At 36.5% G+C, this 7,026-nt stretch overlaps 1 long non-coding RNA gene across 1 annotated transcript; it reads left to right on the top strand.

Annotated features, from left to right (window-relative positions):
• Window positions 1-1,791: 1,791 nt before the first annotated feature.
• On the top strand, window positions 1,792-4,005 carry LOC117318921. The gene is made up of 2 exons (XR_004530493.1): window positions 1,792-2,197; window positions 3,159-4,005. It is a non-coding gene; the product is annotated as an uncharacterized LOC117318921 (long non-coding RNA).
• Window positions 4,006-7,026: the final 3,021 nt, after the last annotated feature.

The following is a 7,026-nucleotide window of genomic DNA, read 5'->3' on the forward strand; positions in this document are numbered from 1 at the left end:
GCACAGTACGTAAATTCGCACACCTGACATTTTTTTGCGTTTTTCCTCCAAGTGGTCGAGGGCTGTGTTTTTTTGTTTACATGTTGACTAATGTCAACCTTTAGTGGAACATTTGCCGTTTTAAGTACATATTTTCAGATTTAGTTCGTTTTGAAAACAAATTTTAACTGATACGACTCTCGTCCGATAAAATGGATACCGGATGATTAAATATTTTATTTAAAATAATCCTAATTGTTGATTGGCATGTGAATTTGCAAATATTTAAGGAAAATATCATTTGATCAGATTATAAACAAAACTTATTACAAATCCACCAAGTATAACTAATAACAGCGCTGACCTGCAGACACCCCGTCATTTTCACCGCCTTGTTTACATTACCTCCGTAGGGAGCGGTCATTATTTAAAGCAAAAATGGCGGTAAATTGACACTTTCCAATTTTACATTATTTTGTTTTTAAAGATATTTTTAATCATGGCATTGGGCTTAATCTTAGTTTAGGATGTTGTTTGTCTACAAAATGGCTGAAAACTATTTTTACCAACAAAATTAAAGAAGTTAGATGGGTGTGCGAAATTACGTTCCCGATCGTCTTCAAACCCAGCAATAAACACAAGTTAACAACAGCTCCCTTGCGCAGTGATACGTGTGCGCATATCAGGTTGCACACTTGTATGTTACGAAGCATTTGTACATCTAACAATGTGAGGTATTCTTTCTTGATTTGAAATTGATTTGATGGAAATGTATTTAAATACATACCGAAAGTGTGCGAAATTACGTACCCCCACTCTACATATATAGAAGTCTTTTGCAAAAAGATTTTTATTTTGGGTAAAAGCAACAAAACTGGTTAATAAAGGGTACAAACTATTTATTGTTTCCTTTTAGATATGCCCGTAATCATTTATCAATATATAGGGACATGATTGGAAGACATTCGCGTTCAAGAACATGGAAGCCCCATGGGATGAAGGATTTCCGATCCTTCCTAGCAATTTTCTTCAACATGTGTCTTCTTAAGAAGTTGTCCATCGCAGAATATTGGAACGTTTTGCTACCAAGCCAAGCATCTGTTTGGTTCAGGAAAGTTCTGTCAAGGAACAGGTTCCAAATCATTATGAAATTTCTTCATGTAGCAGATTTTCAAAGGATGGTTCCGAGACAGGTAACTGAAAATGTATAAATCTAATACAAATGACAAAAAAAAGAGTCTTTTTATGATTTGTGCCATGATCGAGCCTCGAACACGCGATCAACAACACCCGGTCATCTAGCCCGAAATATCTGCAGCTTACCATTATATTAAGATCGTGAGTTCGAGGCCCGGTCAGTGCATGAGTCATAAAATTGTCTTTCTTCTTTGTATGTTACATATTTAGATATTAACATGCTGTGTCATTTGCACTATTTGTTGTTGATCCGAAGGGTAAAGATTTGAATTTCCTGTTGTAATTGCAATATTTTAAATAAAATAAAGACACTGCAAAACGTTTTAATTATTTACCTCGCGGTTGTTTGCCTCGTCCTATTTTTCAAATTCTTTTTATAACATAAGCATAGTGGGGTAGTAAGCTGTATTTATATTTAAATTGTGCAGTCATATACTGCTATTGTATAGACATATAAATTGTCAAAAATAGCGTCCTTGTGAACTCACTTGACCTTTCAAACTTCGAGTTTAGATAAAAAAATCTCAGACAATACCTCGGCCACTGTTTCGTGTACAGAAATAATAACTGAATGTGTATAGACATATTTTCATTTCCAGCATCCATCATATGATCCAGTCTCCAGGTGTCGGCCCTTATTAGCATTCATCAACAACAAGTTCAGACGATACGTGGTCCCTAAAAGAGAACTATGTGTCGATAAAACGTTAGTTGGAAGAGGAGGTCACAGTGTCATGCGACAGTATACATACAGAATGTATTCCATCTTAAGCATCTAAATATGGCGTTACGTTTTGGATGTTATGTGAAGCCGCTACAGGTTACATTATGCAGATGTTTGTCTATAGAGGAAAAGAGTTTGACCCGACACCAAGAGGCGAGCTTCAAGGCACTAATGTTGTTCATGACCTGCTGAGTGCGTCAGAACTTCTAAATAAAGGTTACCATGTCTTCTGCGACAGTTTCTTTTGCTCCATACATCTAGGAACAGCTCTTCTGAGATGCAGAACCTATCTAACAGGTAGTTATACATAACTTACCCTTAACAGTTCTCATCACGTCTATCAAAGGTTGATTTAACAGTGCATGTATATGTTCTCTGTTTTTTAAATTAAAATTGAAAAAAAAACAAAGAAAAAAAATCATGCTAGTCAAAATATTACTATATAAAAACTTGCATATTTTGGTAATAACTATCGTGAACTAGTAAATTGAGATACTTAACGGCACATGTCTACGGCGGCGTATTAGGTCCACTGCCAAATATTTATGATTTACTGAGTTGTACATACAATACAATGAGACATTCATGGTACTAAGCTGTACGCACAAGACACTAATTTATACGTACAATAGTTATACAGTTGTGCGTACAAGATACTGAACCTGTACGTACAAGATTCTAAGTTGTACGTACAGAATACCAAGTTGTACGTACAGAATACTAAGTTACACGTACAGAATTCTAAGTTGTACGTAAGATACTAAGCTGTACGCACAAGACACTAATTTATACGTACAATAGTTATACAGTTGTGCGTACAAGATACTGAGCCTGTACGTACAAGATTCTAAGTTGTACGTACAGAATACCAAGTTGTACGTACAGAATACTAAGTTGTACGTACAGAATACTAAGTTGTACGTACATAATACCAAGTTGTACATACAGAATACTAAGTTGTACGTACAGAATACTAAGTTACACGTACAGAATTCTAAGTTGTACGTAAGATACTAAGCTGTACGTGCAAGATACTGAGAAGTACGTACAAGATACTAAGTTGTGCGTACGATATACTGAGTTGTGCGTACAAAATACTAAGTTGTACGTACAAGTTAAATATTTTTACAGTGACTTAATATTCCAACGTACGTGTCAACCGAGTCATATACAATATATTGACAGAAATATTTCCATTTCTGTTGTCTTTTATAACATATGGATATTATAAGGAAATTCTTTTACACCAACTTAACAGGTACTCTCAGGAAAAACAGACCGATGCCACTTACCATAAGGAACGGAAATCCTAATCCTGAGACACCTATATACATGAGAAATGGTCAAATGTTATGTCTCGTTTATCGAGACAATGATGACAAGAAACCTACTAGGTTACTAAGTACACTTATCCCAGCTCAGCAGCTACCTACCGGAAGGCCACGGATTGTCCAAAGTTACAATAAGTATATGGGCGCTGTAGACTTACTGTTATCAAAGGAAAAACAAAAATGTGTGGAAAAAGATTGTACTGAATTTATTTCACAGAATCATGCTGAACGCGTACATTCTTTACAGTCAAAATACTTCAGATCGCCCCGTAATGTCCCGATTAAAATTTATTCAGCTTGTTGTCGAGTCACTTGCTGATTTAGGACATATAAATGCGTTACCAAGAAACCGACGTCCAAGGCAGAGGCTGGATTTGCTCCCAGGGCGAAGGGAAAAAGACTGTTGTGTTTGTTCAACACGAGCTGCGGGGGGTATTAGGAGGCGAAGTAGGACAGTTTGCTCAATATGTTAACGCGGAGTCCACAGGCACTGTCTTACGAGGCACGCAGTATGTAATGAACAATAAAACAATTCTACTGTACATTGTATTGTTACTAACGAGTAAGGTGGTGCTGGAAGGGTTAGTGTATTTTCTACGCCTAAATGTTTATGAGAAATAACACAAGAAAAATGTTATTGTTGTCGTTAAACTGTAGTGAGAAGAATTAACAGATTGTAATCGTACATGTATTTCTAAAGCTTGTGTTCATCTGTTTGTTATGATGCAATAAAATAAGTATAGAATAAATAACTTCATCACTACTGATTATGAATCCTTGTGTTAAAGTCGTTTGTTCACTAAACGTTGCCGACCTACTTTACATCGCACCCAGAGTCAGCTTAGGTGAAAACAGCGCCTCCCAAACGTACGTCAATATCTTTGACGTACTTACTATCAGCGGGACAGATTGTGCCACGTCACAGATTATTGGCGTCATCAATTTTAACGTCATTTTTAGCAAATTCAAAAAAATGGCAGTGAAAGGGTTTAACAAAATACTTGAAGCATGGAACAGTTCGTCTTTATTTCAAATTAATCAGAGATTGTGTAGAGTAACGTTTTAGAAATTTTCAGATTAATGAACGACTGTAAGAAAACACTTAAAAAAATAAGAACCGGTAATTTCAGGTTATTTTTTTCATGTAACATACATGTAGCGTCAGTTGTAGAGAACAATGGTACACTGAGTTTAGGGGTAACACTCTGCATCAATGAACAGCGTCACTGTACTAAAATCGACTAAAATCACAGCCATGTTCCTTCCACAATTGCCGATAAGTTGTCACCACGATCATATTTAACTGCCATCATTATCAAAACGATAACGCCCACGGAACAAAGATACAGAACCTACGTTTTATCCAAAAAAAAATTCGAACAATGTCTGATTTCAAAGATAACTATTTGTTCATTGCTTCTGTATCCATGTATTAAGGATGTACACATGGTACCCCTGGAGTCTTGAGTTATCAATAGGTACTTATGTGCTAGACCTTATCCATACAAATCGGTTAATTCGTCATTATACAATAAAAGTTCACCTGAGCCCTTCTAACGTTGTGTGCCTCGATATAACAAAATCCAAAAACTTTTACCTGTAATGTTCAATCATTGTTTCGATGCACACGAATATAAAACACTGTAAGACAATATCACTGTAAGTACAGTAATAATTACAGTTCGTAGTTGATATAAATGTTATTCAGTATAAGTATATAACAAGTATGTACCACAGTTCAAAAATGTCATTGAAACTATCAGATTGCGTGCGTTACCTGTTTGTTTCCAAGACGCATTTCCGTAATAAATTAACGAAAAAGAAAAGCAAGAAATATGCAATTGGAGGTGAATTCCTTGGAGGCATATCGGTTGGTCCCGGAGGTTCCAAACATGGTTGGATGAAGTCACGGTTCTCAGGAGGATAAGGTCGAAACCAAGGAGCAAACAACAATCGCGCCGCCATTATTCCGCCCAGCTGGTATGCCGAGACACGGAAACGCCGTCTATGACGTTATTTAATTTGTCGATGACGTCATTGGTATTGTTGAACGGTCGGATTTCGGAGAGCACTCAACGGTAGTAGTATAGAGCCTATAAATAGGCCCTGTGGCACTCTGAGGGTTAAACAAATCGTCAATGCTTACACACCAGTAATATGAACCAGTGATTGTTATATATAGACTTGCCAGACATGTACATGTACTTGAATTAATTGTCCCCCTAACTTGTTGCCATGGGTACTAATCCCCCTCCCCGCCACCATCAACTTCACCTGATGGCCATGGATATACACTTGATTAGGAGTCATCGGGCTCAGGTGTGTTAGTCACCACACCTGGTCAGTTTCTCCTTTTTATAATTAGCCCTATAGGGGTCTATTCATAACCTGGTCAATCTGTGTTCAGAATTCTTGATCTGTTTACTTGTACATAAATCAACACTTTGATACGAGTTTTTCAATTCAATTAATTTATTACTTAATATAAATGCAGTGAAAATATAGATAAATACATAAAACAAAACTATAAAAGGTTCGGACACACAGAGACAACACATACGCGACCGTAGCGCTAGTGTAGAGAGTGATTTTGTTTTAAAATTAAATGCTATCCTCTTTTGTTGCCGAAAATAATGAATTTTCCTCAATTTGAAAGATCCTTATACGACCCTTTCGCTGTCACCCCGAATTTCAAAAGTGCCAACGTCACCGTAATTATGACGTCGTCACATGACGTCAAACAAAGATAGCCCTTACGCTGGTGATGTTTGACGTCAGGAATCCTATCTGACGCAAATTGTCTACGTATTTTCAATGTCAATTTCTGACGACGTTTCACGTGCAATCATCATAAAATCGACCGCAGCTCTAGCATTTTAGCGTGCCAACCACATCTTAATTTTAGCATGTATTCTATTGAATATTCCAGTGAATGGCGTTTCAAATTATTAAGCAAAATGTGTACATACGTATATATCAAATGTATGATAGTGTTTTGTATTGTCAGAAAAGAGCATTACAAAAAAGCCATGATCATAAACAGGAATTTCTTTCTTTCTTTCTTTCTTTACAGCTGTACTTTACTAATGGTTGAGAAATGTAACATTGAAACAGTACGGATTATTTGAAATATCTTAATTACGGATGAATTGTTCAAATAAAGTTGTATATATTTTGAAATGTCAACACACGTGCGTTCACAAACTGAGGTTTATATCTGTGAATAGATTAATAGCGAAGCAAGTTCCACCGTCTCCGTCTGTGTTATGGACAAGGAAGCCATAGTTTGTATACAAACGCGAGCTTATTTCTTATTTTCTACGTTTGTGTAATAAATAATTAAAATCAATTGACCCCTTCCCATGGGATTTTGACAGAGTCAGGATTCATTAAATCAAAGTTGATCTCTATTAATTTGCATCCCGAGAACGTATATGGTGTTTATAGAGGATGTTTGTACTACCAGTAACAGATCATGTGGATATGGTGGATACGTGATTTAAAATTAAATCCAATTGTTTACGTCGGTATATGATAAAACAAATCGTGAGCTATAAAAACCGAGTTCAACAGCGGATATAAAGCTTGGGAGACGAGCACAAAACAAGGAGACATGATTTAAACTAAACAAAGGTCACTGCGACCTCTATAATTGTATGCCATAGCGGCATTAAAAAGGAAAAAGCGACCTGTCGTGTACTAAAATGATTGTCACCGTTGTGGGCAACTCACTAGGCAAGGGTTACAATATGACACCCTTGGCTTGCGTAGTTGCGTTGTAGGTGACATAAAACG

The sequence above is a fragment of the Pecten maximus genome, unplaced genomic scaffold (assembly GCF_902652985.1).
Source record: "Pecten maximus unplaced genomic scaffold, xPecMax1.1, whole genome shotgun sequence".
In the NCBI taxonomy this organism is placed as follows: domain Eukaryota; kingdom Metazoa; phylum Mollusca; class Bivalvia; order Pectinida; family Pectinidae; genus Pecten; species Pecten maximus.